Source organism: Lutra lutra, chromosome 7 (assembly GCF_902655055.1).
Source record: "Lutra lutra chromosome 7, mLutLut1.2, whole genome shotgun sequence".
NCBI classification, from domain to species: domain Eukaryota; kingdom Metazoa; phylum Chordata; class Mammalia; order Carnivora; family Mustelidae; genus Lutra; species Lutra lutra.
The window spans coordinates 34277861-34292923 of NC_062284.1; positions in this window are offsets into that span (position 1 = coordinate 34277861).

Below are 15063 nucleotides of genomic sequence, written 5' to 3' on the forward strand. Positions count from 1 at the left end.
TTGCTTCTTAGGATATGCCCTGCACACAGTAAGCACTCAAACATTGTTGAATGAATAAAGGGAGCTACTGAAATGCCAGTATGTTGGAAAATCCTGTTCATATTTAGCTTTAACTGAGTTCCATAGCAACCCCGCACAAGCAACCCAGAAACCAGAGGCATAAGCAGAGACATAAATAAAACTTGAATGTGCTTTCATGAAGCTCTTCATCTACCTCCTTAAGTATCATTTATAATATTAATTTGCCAACCTAGGGCTCTAAAAGAACAGATCCCTGGACCAATACATTTTGATAGAGGGAAGCAAATCAAAGAAGCTCAAGAAGTGGGGTCTCTTAGAAAGCACTGTCCTTGTTTAAACAAACAAACAAACAAACAAACAAAACTACACCATCATGGGACTCTGGGGGGACTGGGCTGGGGCCAGTAGAGACGCAGGGTGCAGAAGGGCAGCCCCTCTTTTTAAGATTTGACTGGAAGCCCTGTCCCTTTCTTTGTCAGATCTCTCTTTTGATTGAAGGGGCCATAGAATGAGTAAGTGAAGGAAGAGAGAGACCCTTGGAGTCTATATCAGAACAGCTCACATTCTGCGTCTAAGCTCCAGGGAGGAAGAGGCAAGAAATGCCCAGGATCAACTCTGGGCAAGCCATGCCTCCCGCCGGGGCTGTAGAGATTCTAGAACTTCTCTACACCTGGCCCACTGTGATGAGGATCAAGAGGAGAGAGACTTGCAGACCTCCCTCATCTCCCGTTCTGATAACCTTAGTTCCTGATGTTACAAAACAATCCACATTATCTCATTTAAACCCTCCTGTGTGGCGAAGACAGCAAAGATTAATATCCTTACCCAGAATGATGGCTCATATTTGTACCAGACTCCACAGTTTATGAGTCATTCATACATACCTGTCTCAGAGTTTCCAATTGCCTGATAAGAGTCCGCTGGGGAATGTTCTGCAAATAGAGACTCCTGGGCTCCTATTGCTTTAGAACCAGCAGTCGATGGGTGAATCTCATCTGCAGAAGCATTTTATTTGGTTGGAGTTTAGAAAAAATAATGGAATCAATATGCCCTTAGGTTCAAATATATCTACCTAAGCTTTCTCTGATATTATTTATTTCTGACTCCTCATAGAAGAATTTTGAATCTAGAAAGGATGTCAGACGTCATCCAGTCTTGAGCTCCTCCTTTTAGGGAATGGGTATCCCCAAGAATGAACCTTTCTGCCAGGGCTCCCCTGAGTGAAGAAACACACACACACACACACACACACACACATACCACACACCCCACCGCTTGGAATATATACTTGGAATTGAATGCAAAACTTGCATAGAATTTTTAAAGCAACTTCACATGAATTTTTCATTTCTAGTAGCTGGTTTAGCATGATGCCTGGGAGAGGGAAGGACAGACACCCTCATCTGCATGACGGGTAGGGCTTCATGGGAGGAATCCAACTCAGTCTCTCTTCAGATAAGGAAAGTGAGTTCACATGAGGCTCACTGGTATTTCTTGTGTGCTTAAACAAATGATTCAGTGAGTAAGTTTATTACTGAGAGCAGGACCTCTCTGTCCTTGTTACAGCCCCCATCCTGTCTAGCAGAAAGTCCTGCATCTAGAAATGTTTGTTGATTCAATTTGGTTTGTCCTACCCACACACCCAACCTTTGTGCCACTGCAGAAGGAACTTTTAGAGGGCGCCTCTTATTTCCAGATCCTTCCTTTGCAGGGCTGTGGTGGGGTAGGAGGTGCGGAGGGAGTGTGTGGAGGGGACCAGTCCCACCCAGGCCTGTGTCCAGCATCTCTGCAGGAGTTTACATCAGCACGGAGATGACAGGCAGAGTCTCCTTCAGCAAAATCATGACCTCAGCCTGGAGTTGGCATCATTCCCTATCCCTGGAATCCTGAGGTCGTGTTTTTATAACAATCTCAAAGTGGGAAATAGTTTTCCCCATAGCTTCTGAAGATGAAACAAAAGGAAATACTAATTAACAAGTCATCAGGATGGACTGAGGTTAGGTTGAAGCAAAAATTCAACCCTGGGAGACCTTTTCAGTAAATGAAATAAGTATGTTTGGGAATCAACTGGAAATATTTTTGAGTGCCCCTGGCACTAGGATTACAAACCAAGGACTTAGAATAAGATATTGATGTGGGGAAATTGGGAGTATGGGCTAAGTATTAAAAGGGAAAATCAGTAAGATGGGGGTGGGCATTCAGCAAAGGGTCTGGTTTTAACTGTAGCAGAAGGAGGGTGATTTTACTTACGTCATCATTTGTTTCAGCATGTAACAAACACCAGGCCCCGTGCTAGCCTTAATTTTGTAAAATGACTAAGACATGATCCACAAATACTGGGAATTGGAGAGAGCCTGGAAAAGACGGCCTTCAGTAACAGAACGTGCCTATCCTGTTAAAGGCCACAGAGGAAATCTGTACAAAGAGGCACAGCCAGTGAAAACGACGGAGGATGTCTTGAATCTGGCGCATAAGCAGTAGTGTGTGGTGGACAAGCACTGGCTCTCGAATTTAAGAGACTTGGATCCCACCACCAGCCTTGCCACACCTCAGCTACATAAGTTTTCTGCTGTTCGGTTTCCTTACCTGTAAAACGCCCTTGATGGTCCTTACCTCACTGAATTGGGTCTGTGGATCATATGACATTGCGGAGGAAGTCTAGCGCAGCATGTGGCCCAGATCATCAGATGCTCAGGATCTGTGAGCCTAAGCTGCCGTGTGACCTTCTAAGCACCTCTGAACCAGGAAAAATCTCAGCCTGAATGAATGACCCAAACATTTTCTGTCCATTGTCAATTAAATAATGGGTATTGGTGTGGGGGGGTCAGTATGGCAGACTGTTTAAAGTTGAAGCAGGCTCTCGAGCCAACTTAATTCTGAATACACCGACGAAACAGAAAACCTCTCTGGGCAGGAAATCAGCCTCTTCCATGGTCCATTTCTAGCTTCTTTAGGAACGAAGATACCGGGGCACCTGGATGGCTCAGTTGGTTAAAGCCTCTGCCTTCGGCTCAGGTCATGATCTCAGGGTCCTGGGATGGAGCCCCACATCGGGCTCTCTGCTCACCAGGGAGCCTGCTTCCTCCCTCTCTCTCTACCTGCCTCTCTGCCTGCTTGTGATTTCTGTCTGTCAAATAAATAAATAAAATCTTTAAAAAAAAAAAAGAAAGAAGATACCCATCCACACGCATGATGTGTTTTATGAGACTTGGCATCAATATACATCCTCCCTAGCTTAATAAACCCAAATCGGGTTGTAGATGGAGACAGAGCCACCTAATCAGAGATTGCATTTCCCAGCATGCTTTGCAAATCCCTCTAACCACGCAACTAAAATTCTGGCCAATAAGATGTGAGCAAATTGGGGGGCCTGGGTGGCTCAGCCAGTTGAACGGCTGCCTTGGGTTCAGGACATGATCCCAGGGTCCTGGGATCAAGACCCACATCAGGTTCCCTGCTCAGCAGAGAGCCTGCTTATCCCTCTCCCTCTGCCTGCCTCTCTGCCTGTTTGTGCTCTCTCTGTGTCAAATAATAAATGAAATCTTTAAAAATTAAAAAAAAAAAAAGATGTGAGCAAATTGTTTGCTCCCACTTCAAGGTTGTGTTTCTAGAAATGCAGGTCTGCCTCCCTGGCCTTTTCCCTTTAACTATTAGCCAGAGCAGCCATGTAGGACCCGAGGATGAAAGCACGGAAGTACCCAGCTCATGTTAAAGATAGCAGAACCAACAGCCAAGCCCTGGACTTATTCAGTGGACCATAATCTGGACCATCATTTAAGAAAAAAAGAAACTTGGGTGCCTGGGTGGCTCAGTGGGTTAAGCCGCTGCCTTCGGCTCAGGTCATGATCTCAGAGTCCTGGGATCGAGCCCCGCATCGGGCTCTCTGCTCGGCAGGGAGCCTGCTTCCTCCTCTCTCTCTGCCTGCCTCTCTGCCTACTTGTGATCTCTCTGTCAAATAAATAAATAAAATCTTAAAAAAAAAAAAAGAAAAGAAAAAAAGAAACTCACACCATTTGATCCTGTACTTTGAGATAGTTTTGTTATAGCAGCTTAGCCTGTGTCCTCACTAATACATGAGAATTTACTAAGATTGAATGGGATAACAGATGAAAGCATCTAGGTCAGGATCCAGGATGTAGTAGACACTCAATAAATTGGTGTTGAGTTGGAATTTGAAAACTCTGACAACTCCGTAACACGGATGGTGTGACAAAAGTATACACATTATGTGGTTAAGAATGATGTCGAATTAAAAAAGGACTAGAATGTGGTCTCTCTTTCTAGGAGTTCATGTTCTCAGAGGAGCATTGGATTCTTTATTCTGTCTTCTCATCCCTTCATGAGAGTGGCATGACCAGCATTGTTAGTGGAAGTCCAGCCATTACCGCAAGTGGAACAAAACAGTGGGGGCTTCCAAAAGGCTCTCAGCTACTGTCTCCCACTCCCCTAAGTTTGAGGTCCTTCCCCACCCAAAACAACCACATGTCAAGTTTGGGTCCTACCATGTGAAAGTAACATCTTGCTGTTATGACATTATTTCCTTTTGGCACGCTATCAGATTACGCTGGCACCCACCTCAGAGAGAGTATTTAAGCTTTGCCTGTCATGTATGCCTTGGGGAAGTTGAGCTTGTCAAATGGATGGGGAGTATGAGACATTAAAAATAGATGGATTTGACCTAGGGGGAGGGAAGCGAGTGCAGGGCGGGAGAGTGCTCAGAAATGGCACAGGTTTGGTCATTGGCAGAAATGCCAAGAAGCACAAACAAAAGTGCTCACTGTCTTATTGAGGAAAAGCCTGAAGAACTTATACAAAGCTGGACCACACAGAGCCAGAGAGCCAGCTGCATTGTCTCGGAAGCGTGAGCCCACCCTTGCTCCTCCAGTTCTTAGGAAGACACAGAGCGCCGATGCATCTCTCGATTGGGGTGAGGGCTCTAGTAGTTGCAGCTCCTGCATGTTAGGATCACCCGGGGTGTTTTAAAAACACTCTGATGCCCAGGCTGCATCAGAATCCACTCAATTAGGTACTGGGGGTGAGACCGGGGCATCAGAATCCTTCAAAGCTCCCGAAGTGATTCTGATATGTGGTCAAGGTTAAGGACCTCTGTGTTAGATCTTCTGAGCTCCTGTTCTCCAGACCCCTCCCCTCAACAGGTCTGGAGACTGCCTAGTGGCTCACCTGATCTCCAGGAGGAAATAACCAGCACAGTTCAACCCCAGAACTTTCCTAGAATTTACTGAGATATTGGGTGACTCTGAGAGGAATTTCTCTGTTGTACCATTTCCTAGCAGAAGCGGGCTTCAGACCAGGTTGCTGCAAACAGTGGTGCATGTTGTGCACAACACAAGCTTGCTTGGTGAAGGGGATAAAGGGGCTGAAATTACAGCCTAAATTCAGCTCACTGAGTTGTGCCTCAGGCCTTGAGCTTGGTGCAGCTAGAAAGGGGAAAGGTTGGGGTGCCTGGGTGGCTTAAATGGTTAAGCCTCTGCCTTTGGCTCAGGTCATGGTCTTGAGTCCTGAGATTGAGCCCCATGTAGGGCTCTCAGCTCAGTAGGGTAAATAAAATCTTTTTTTTTTTTTAATTTTTTTTTAAAGATTTTATTTATTTATTTGACAGAGAGAGATCACAAGTAGACGGAGAGGCAGGCAGAGAGAGAGAGAGAGGGAAGCAGGCTTCCCGCTGAGCAGAGAGCCTGATGTGGGACTCGATCCCAGGACCCTGAGATCATGACCTGAGCCGAAGGCAGCGGCTTAACCCACTGAGCCACCCAGGCGCCCCAGGGTAAATAAAATCTTAAGAAAAAAAAAAGAGAGAGAGAGAGAGAGAAGAAAAGAAAGGAAGGGAGGGAGGAAGGGAAAGGGTGCCTGTTTCTAATCTTCACAAAGGAGCTGAAGGGCTAGTAGTGTTTGTGGTTCAAGCCTTCCCGAGATAGAGGCAGAGAGATTCCAGGACCATCCACATCATGATTACCTGGGATCTTGTTAAAACACAGGTTCTGGGGCCCCCACCCCAGATCTAATGAATCAGGTCTCTGGGTGGGGCCCTAGCAATCTGTGTTTTGGTCTCCATCTGAAGTCAGGCGACCACTGGAGTAGTGTTGGTATGGTCTTTCAATAGAAATAAATTGAGTGCCTCTTTCATGGCAGGCCCATGCCACCTTGCAGGGATTTTAGAGCAAATAAGACCCCGTCTCTTACTCAGGCATCCCCATCGAACAGGAGACACGAACAGAAAATGTAGGCCCAAGCTCGGGTTCAGATGGGTCTGGCATTACGGAGAACCAGAGAACAGACCCAGACATCTCTGCAGGAGGGACTCAAGCTCCTCCCAGGAGAATAGTCATCCCAGGGAAGTGAGAGCCAGGCACCACAAGCCAGACCCACTAACAAAGCCTCCGTTGTCAGAAAGGAGGAGTGAGTTGGGGGATAGCTTAGTGTCTGACACGTGTTTGCATGTGGGCCAAGGCCCCACTGCCCACCCTTGTTTATGCCCCAAGGCTATAGATCTGAGTGTGCAAGGAAAGCTGGGGCTTGTGCATTAAAGCTGAAAGGGTTGGGTGCCTGGGTGGCTCAGTCTGTTAAGCATCAGGTCATGATCCCTGAGTGCCAGGATCAAGTCCTGCATTGGGCTCCCAGCTCCATGGGGAGTCTGCTTCTCCCCTCTCTTGCTCTCTCTCACTCTCTCTCTCTCTCAAATAAATAAATACAAATCTTTAAAAAAACAAAAACAAAAAACTGAAAGGGTTGAGGGGCCACCTGGGTGGCTCAGTCGGTTAAGCGCCTGACTCTTGATTTCAGCTCAGATCATGATCTCAGGATCCTGGGCTCAAGCCTGGTGACTGGCTCTGCACTCAGCAGGGAGTCTGCTTCTCTCCATCTCCCTCTGCTTCTCTCCCCTGCCCTCCCCCTCAAAAAATCTAAAATGAATAAAATCTCAAAAAAAAAAAAAAAGGTTGTTTCCCTATAACCCATTTAACTATTTGGGCAGAAGGACTATGACTTTGGGACCTCACTGACTGAACATACCCACAAAGGGGGAGGCATTCTTTGCCACTGCATACAACAACACCTCACAGCTCTGACACTTCCTGTGCCCCTCCTTGGCTGCAGGGGGAGCCTGTGGCACCTGGTGGACACAGCTGTGTCCAGGGCAGAGGGCACTGTCTAGCAGAGAAGTGCTGAGACAGTAGGACAGTCTGTAGACACCAGGTGATGCCTAGCTGCACTTGTCTGTTCAGACACATGAGATACCCCAGGATATGCTCACAGATACCTGGGGAGTGTCTGGGGGACTAAGATGCTATCACTTACTTTGGTAGACCTTCCTTTCTGGAATCAGCAGTTTAGTGCATAGGACAATAAAATCTATAAACTCAGGGGTGCCTGGGTGGCTCAGTGGGTTGAGGCCTCTGCCTTCGGCTCTGGTCATGACCTCAGGGTCCTGGGATCAAGCCCCGCATCAGGCTTTCTGCTCAGCAGGGAGCCTGCTTCCTCCTCTTTCTCTGCCTGCCTCTCTGCCTACTCGTGATCTCTGTCTGACAAATAAATAAAAATCTTAAAAAATTTTTTTTAAAAATCCATAAACTCAGATGTGGAGAAAATGTAACCCCTTGGGGTGACAGGAACTGAGTGTCAGTTTTAGTTCAGGCTCTTCCCATGACTTAGACCTGGATAAAGGTTCCGGACAACTGGTCACCGGTCCTCTGTTCGCTCAGGAACCCACCCACTGGGATGTCTATATCATCAGTTAGTGGCTCCCTTGACTGCTTCAATGCCAAGTTTGGGGCATGTGGATCTTTGCTAGGCTCACGATGACTCCATGTGCCTAGAGTCAACACCACTGACACACAATTATTTTCCTTCCTTTTAGTCTTGTTTCCATTCTAGAGGAATCATGTTCTGGTTCAAGGAGAAGTTGCTTCATCTCAAACCCTAACCTGCTTGATGGTTGCTGGCTTCTTTCCTAATTTTTGTATTACTTTTATACAGAAACGTTGAAAGAATAATAAATACACATGCCTGAAAATTCCACTGCATTAACAATTGTTACAGATTTGGAGCACCTGGGTGGCTCAGTCGTTTAAGTGCCCGACTTTTGGTTTTGCCTCGGGTCACCATCTCAGGGTCCTGAGATGGTGCCCCGAGTAGGGCTCCGTGCTCAGCAGGGATTCTGCTAGAGATTCTCTCTCTCCCTCTGCCCCCTCCCCCACTAAGATAAATAAATAAGTCTTCTAAAAAAATTGTGAAAATTTTGCCATCATTGTGGCCTGACCTCTGTGTACTCCAGCCCAGGTCTTCTAAAAAGAAGGGCATTTGCCTACAGAACTGCAATGCCAGGGTCACATCTAAGAAAATGATCTACAGTTCCACAAATAGCACCAAATATCTAGTTCATATTCACATTCCCCTGAAATGTTCCATTCCATAATGCTTTATGCTTAAAAATAAACACCAAGATCCAATGAAGAGTCAGACGTTACGTTTTCCCTTTATATCCTTCTAGTCCATTCTAATCTAGAACGTGCCTCCAACTCTTTATTCTTGGTGTTGCTGCTTCACAGCATTGACTTTTTGAAGGATTTGGGTCATTTATCCTAAAGGGCTCACACTTTTGGACACAAAACCAGACTACTCCACTTCAAACTTCTTGTGAGGAAAGAAGTATAAGTAACCCATCTTGGTATTGCCCAGGACTGAGGGTTTTCTCCTGCCATGAGACTTTTGGTGCCCAAGCCCAGAAAGTGCCACACAAGCAAGGATGAGCTGGTCACACTAGAAGCAAGGAGACACCAAATTGGATATTTGCCTGAATGGTTGCAAGGCACAGGATAAAACCCTGCAAATCGAAACCCAGTAGGGTACAGCCATACTCGACAAATAAATGCTTTCACAGTGTTCTGTGCTGACCCTTTCAGAGTGCTCATATATAATTCTGGCTCTCTGTTTGATGTCTGAGTTTCCCAATAGATAGTAAACGCCGTGAAGGCAGGGACATGTATGTCGTCCTCATGACTCTAATCGTACTGTATCCCAGTACTTCTGGTGAATGGTACATATCAAGCGTGGTACATAATCAATATTATTAAATATTTATTGAATGAAGGAATGCTTGAATGATGTCAAAGAATTTCAGGAGTCAATATACAAAATAAAATTCAACATCTGTTTTTGGAAGGACCAGCTAAGATATTTTTAAACAGGAAGACTAAACAGGAAGCTCTGGTTGACTCTCTGTACCTTGATTATTCGTATTATTAGGTTATGTTGTCTGCATGCAAATCCTTTTTTTTTTTAAGGATTTTATTTATTTATTTGAGAGAGAGAGAGAGAGAGAGAGAGCATGAGCAGGGGGGAGGGGCAGAAGGAGAGGAAGAAGCAGGCTCCCCGCTGAATGGGAAGCCCGATGTGGGGCTCCATCCCAGGACTCTGGAATCACAACCTGAGCCGAAGGCAGTTGCTTAACCAACTGAGCCACCCAGGGGGCCCTCTGCATCAAATCTTAATAAGCAGCCTGTGCAATTGTCTTGACTTTACAGGTGAGACTCCGGAAGTTTAAATAATCAATATCAAATTCAGACCTTAGCTTCTAAGTTCTCAGAGGCTTCATGCAATGGGGGACAGAGAGGGGTAGGGAATATCTGGAAATGTGGAGGCACAACCAATGGCTGAGTAACATGGGTCCACATACCAGGGTCCTAAGGAAATCCATCACACTGTAAGAAATTTCCATGAAATCAGGTAGAAATTAAAATAATAATTCTCCTCGGTCTCTGTCCTGTTCTCCAGATTTGAACCCCTTGGTGCCATTCAATGATTGGTATCTGAGAGGCCAAGAAGGAGGGGTTGGGGGCTGGGCAGGCAGTTGAAATCTGGTGTAATTCTGGACAAGACCTGAGCTTTAGGTCAAGTCTGGCCTTGGGGAAGTCTCCTGGACCAGGGATTTTGAGACAGACTTGAAGTAGCATTGGGTACCTGTTGGTAAAGAATTCAGCTGGAGGCTGATCTAGGCTGGAATCTTGAAGGCCCAATGCCCAGGACATCTCATTGCATGCTTTCTCATTCCTTTCTACCTCCCAACAGGAAGCTCTGGTTGAAATCCAGACTAATTCATGATAGGATGGCTTTTTGCAAAATTCTTAGTTCAGATGCTCACCAGAGAAGGTGGCGTCAAGGTCAATGTGAAGTATCAAAAACTGCTAGACAAGAGCATTTATCTACTTTTTTCTTTAAGATTTTATGCATTTATTTATTTGCTAGATAGAGCGAGAGAGAGTGAGAGCACATGCAGGGGGGAGCACCAGAGGGAGAGGGAGCAGACTCCCCAGCCCCTCACGAAGCTCGATCCCAGGACCATAGGATCATAACCTGAGCCAAAGGCAGTCATTTAACCTACTGAGCCCCCCAGGTGCCCAAGAAGCGGGTTTAGAGAAAATACAACTTCCTCACTGTGAAGGGATTTTGAACTGCATAATGAGATTGTTTTTTTTTCTTCTGAGTTTCAACAGAATATTATTTAAAATGTTCCTCATACTAGGGTGGGGGCTGAGTTAGTGAGAAGACAGCAAGTCCTGCAAGGAGATAAAGGGGATGGCCTTTCATGAAGTAATGACCATGTGCTATGCACATGACCTTATTTTCGCCCTTGCGGCAGTCCCAATGAGGTACTGTTGAGAAACGGATTTAGCAAAATTAAGTGACTTGCTGAAGGTTATGCACCTGGGATGTGGGAGAGCCTGAAGATTTACACGCGTGCTGACTCCAAATCTACACTTTTTCAGCTCTCCCATCTTGCATTCTTCTAGAGGAACAATGGGGCTAAGGCTAGAACAACCTCAGAAGGGTGGGGGTGGGCAGTTACCAAATGCAGGCAAAGAAGACAGCCATTGCCCCCATGTTGTCTGAAGGGTCCCGGAAAGACGGAAAATCCCCAGTTTTTTCTACTACACCTACCACAGTGCTTTCAAATTCTGGCATGCACGTCTTTGAGATGAAGACTGGAGGTCGTTCCTTCCAGGGCCATTCCCAACAAAGTGGTGGGGCGAGGTGCACTCCCTACTCCTCCAGGTCACCTCTGTTCTGACACATTCCAGATGCTCCAGCAGCTGGGTATGAACTGCGAACTTGAGAGCATTGTGTTTTTCCTTCTCTTTGGCTTGATTGTCCTTGCCCTTGGTGGAGGGGGGAGGGTAACTAATGGCCTGGAGGGTAGCCAGATTATTCCATTTTGCAATCCTCAGCCACAGCTGCTAAAGAAAACTTATATTGTGTTTTCATTCAGCGGGGAAAACATGTTTTGTTTTGCACTCTTGCGTAACCATGAAACATCTGGGGTAACTTAGCTTAAAACTTCCCTCCAGTGTCTCATTTAGGCTAAATGATATAGAAAAATGTTCACCTCGAAATGTAAGCTACAACAGTGTAATAAGTCATTATTACGTGTGTCTGGATGCATACCCAACAGGGAGTCATACAGGATTTATAACTCAGGCCCTCTTAACAGAAACTACTGCCTTTATCCTACGTTACATTATTCCTTATAAATGGTCCTGGCCCAGAAAATGGCACTCAGAAGGGGGTAACACTTGGGAGGGCTTAGAAAGGACTCTGCAGCGCTTTCAGCTGGTGGCTCTCAATCTTGAGCAGGCATCGGAAGCACCTTACAGGACTTATTAAAACATGGGTTGGCCCCACCTCCAGAGTTTCCAGGTCAGTGGGTGGAAGGTGGAGCTCAAGGATTTGCATTGCAATAAACTCTAAGTGGTGCTGATGCTACTGCCCTGGGGACCATATTTTGAAAATATCAGCTCTAAACTTCAGTCAAAGTAAGTGAGGAATTAAATACAATACATGGGATTGACAAAAACTGTATGCAGTGACAATATCGAGTTTTGTGCTTTGTTTTCTTTTTTCTTTTAAGATTTTATTCATTTATTTGAGAGAGCGAGAGAGAGCACGCGAGAGCACAAGCAAGGTTTGGAGGGGGGTGCAGAGGCAGAAGGAGGCTCCCCACCCAGCAGGGAGTCTGGCCCAGGGCCTGATTCCAGGACCACAGGACCCTGGGATCATGACCGTAACCTAAGGCAGCCGCTTCCCCAACTGAGCCACCCAGGCACCCTTGTTTTGTTTTTCTAAAGGGATAAGAGCTGTTGCTAAAATGAGCTGACCACACAGCCATTGCTAATGGGTTGACATGTTGGTACAAACTTTCTAGAAAACTAATTAGAAAAATATTTAAGTAGAAAAATATTTATGGGCATTGATCTAGTAATCCCAGGTCTAGGTATCTCTGAGGAAACAATCAGAAATATTCACAAAGATTAAGGTATAGGAATGTTTATTGCAGCTTTATAGTAAGTAGTGGAGACTTGAAAATCACATTAATTTCTAATAATGTATATATACACACACACATGTACCAGAATATTCGTATTCGTACAATGGAGTATTATGCAATCATCAAAGTACTTGGAGAAAATTTTTAATGATGGAGGAAATGCTTATGATATCAACTAAACAAAAAGCCCAAGGGACAGAGATGCATAAAGTATATGAAGCATATCAATACATGTATACTGTTCCGAGGTTTTGTTTTTTTTTAGTTATAATATCATGTCTCTTTTATTCAATCACAATATAATGTGGTTCAAAACTTACTTTCAGTATCAGATGCATGGTTTCCTTTAGTACTTAGATATATTTGAGAACTGAAGACATTTACTAATTTTAATAGACTCAAAACGTAAAAGTTCTCATTGCCTACTGCTTTTTAAATCTGTATTTTTGGGGCTGCCTGCGTGGCTCAGTCAGTTAAGCAGTTGCCTTCAGCTCTGGTCATGGTCTCAGGGTCCTAGGACTGAATTTGCATGGGCTCCCTGCTCAGTGGGGAGCCTGCTTCTCCCTCTGACCCTCCCCACTTTGCTTGTGCTCTTGGGTGTGTGCGCATGCATGCATGCACGCACTCTCTCTCTCTCTCTCTCTCTCTCTCTGAAAAATAAATAAATCTTAAAAAAAATGTTTGTTAAAAAAATAAAATAAATCTGTATTTTTAAATTCTTCTATAATTTTTTAATTTAAATTCAATTAATTAACACTTAATGTATTTACAGTTTCAGAGGTAGAGGTCAGTGATTCATCAGTCTTTATAGCACCCAGTGCTCATTACATCACGTGTCCTCCTTAATGTTCAGCACCCAGTTGCCCCATCCCCTCACCCAATTCCCCTCCAGCAACTGTCAGTTTGTTTGCTATGATTAAGAGCTGTTATAAACAGCATATCATCTAAGCAAACACACTGAAATGTTAATGGGATGGCAAAATATTTGTGCTATGGATGTCAATCATTTCCTCCCTACCCGATCTTCTAAAATAGTACATCCTATCCATAGCCCCACCCTTCTAAGTCCAAAGAGGGAATTTTTTTCTTAAGTTTCTTTTTCTAAAGATTTTATTTATTTATTTGAGAGAGAGAGAGAGCAAAAAGAGAGAGAAGTCACAGGAAAGGCAGAGGGAGAGGGAAAAGCAGACTCCCCGCTGAGCAGGGAGCCCAGTGCGGGATGCCTGGGAGCGATCTCTCAAATAAATACATAAAATCTTAAAAAATCTGTTTTCCTTAAAAAGCATAGTGGGGAAAGAATATAAATATGAAGCTGTAATACTTTTGTCCCTGCTATGCTTCCAGCAATCTCCGTTTTTTGCTTTGAGCTAATTAGAGAGGCTTTCTTTTCTTTGCAATTGCATCTTAAAATAACAGGTAACTTTTGTTTATTCATAAGGTTTCTTTTATCTTAATCTCCCACACTGAATGTATTGTTGCTTTTCTTACAGGAAAATATTGAAAACACTGAGCTGCAGCTGAAAAATAATTACTTACTGGAGAGCCTCCTAGTTGATTACTAGCCCTCACTGACAAACCTTCCTATTTTTGACACTCTTGACTTTCAGAGGTTTTCCTTGGTTTCTTTCAGGTTGGTTCGAAATCCAGGGGACAGTTCATTTTAAGTTTGGAAATGTCCCTGCAAAATTTTTGTCTGGTACTGAGCTGAGCTCTGTCATTTCCCCCCGGCAACTCTCTGAGGATCCTAACAGCAAAGACAGATGCCCCGTGGAAGATGCAGAGTGTGGTTCTCCCCATCGCCTCGAAGATTGGAATGGGTGAGTCATCTTCAGATTGAACTGGGAGGGATTCTGGCAGAGCGGCCCACACTTTGTCATAAAAATTTTGCTGCAATATCACACCAGTTCAACTGTGGTTTTTCATTTTTAGAATATGAGTGAATGCCATGGAGCTGCTTACCCCTGTTTTGTGACACGTCAGATTCACGTGAAGTTGCATCAACCAACCCCAAGGGTAACACGGTTCAGGACAGGACTATTCAGAATAAGCTGCTAGGCAGTTCTGATCCTTCTCAAGGTCAATAGCTCAACCTCTCATCCACTGGGAATCAGATTCTAACTATCACATGGCTGGAATTGGTTTAGAGAATTTTTAGATACGCTGTAAGATATTTAAGGGAAGGACTGATTCTGCCATGTTTGTTGAATGAGTGAGAAACCATTCATATTGTGCTGAGAGCTGAACCAAAGGGATGAGTACTTGCAAGTAACATCCTGAGGGGTCCAGGGGACCCAGACTGTGGATTAGAAGCCTGGCATGATGCTGGAGATAAAGTCATGATACAATGTAGGGTTTCCAAAAAAGATAAAGTCATGATACAATGTAGGGTTTCCAAAAATGCTGGAGATAAAGTCATGATACAATGTAGGGTTTCCAAAAAAGATAAAGTCATGATACAATGTAGGGTTTTCTTTCTTTCTTTTTAAAAAAGATTTTATGTATTAATTTGTCAGAGAGAGAGAGAGAGCACAAGCAGGGTGAGTGGCAGGCAGAGGGAAAAGCAGGCTCCCTGCTGAGCAAGGAACCGGATGTAGGATTTGATCCCAGGACCCTGGAATCATGACCTGAGCCGAAGGCAGACACTTAACCGACTGAACTACCCAGGTGCCCCAAAAGTGTGTTTTCTGAAAGGATGAGGAGTCTGT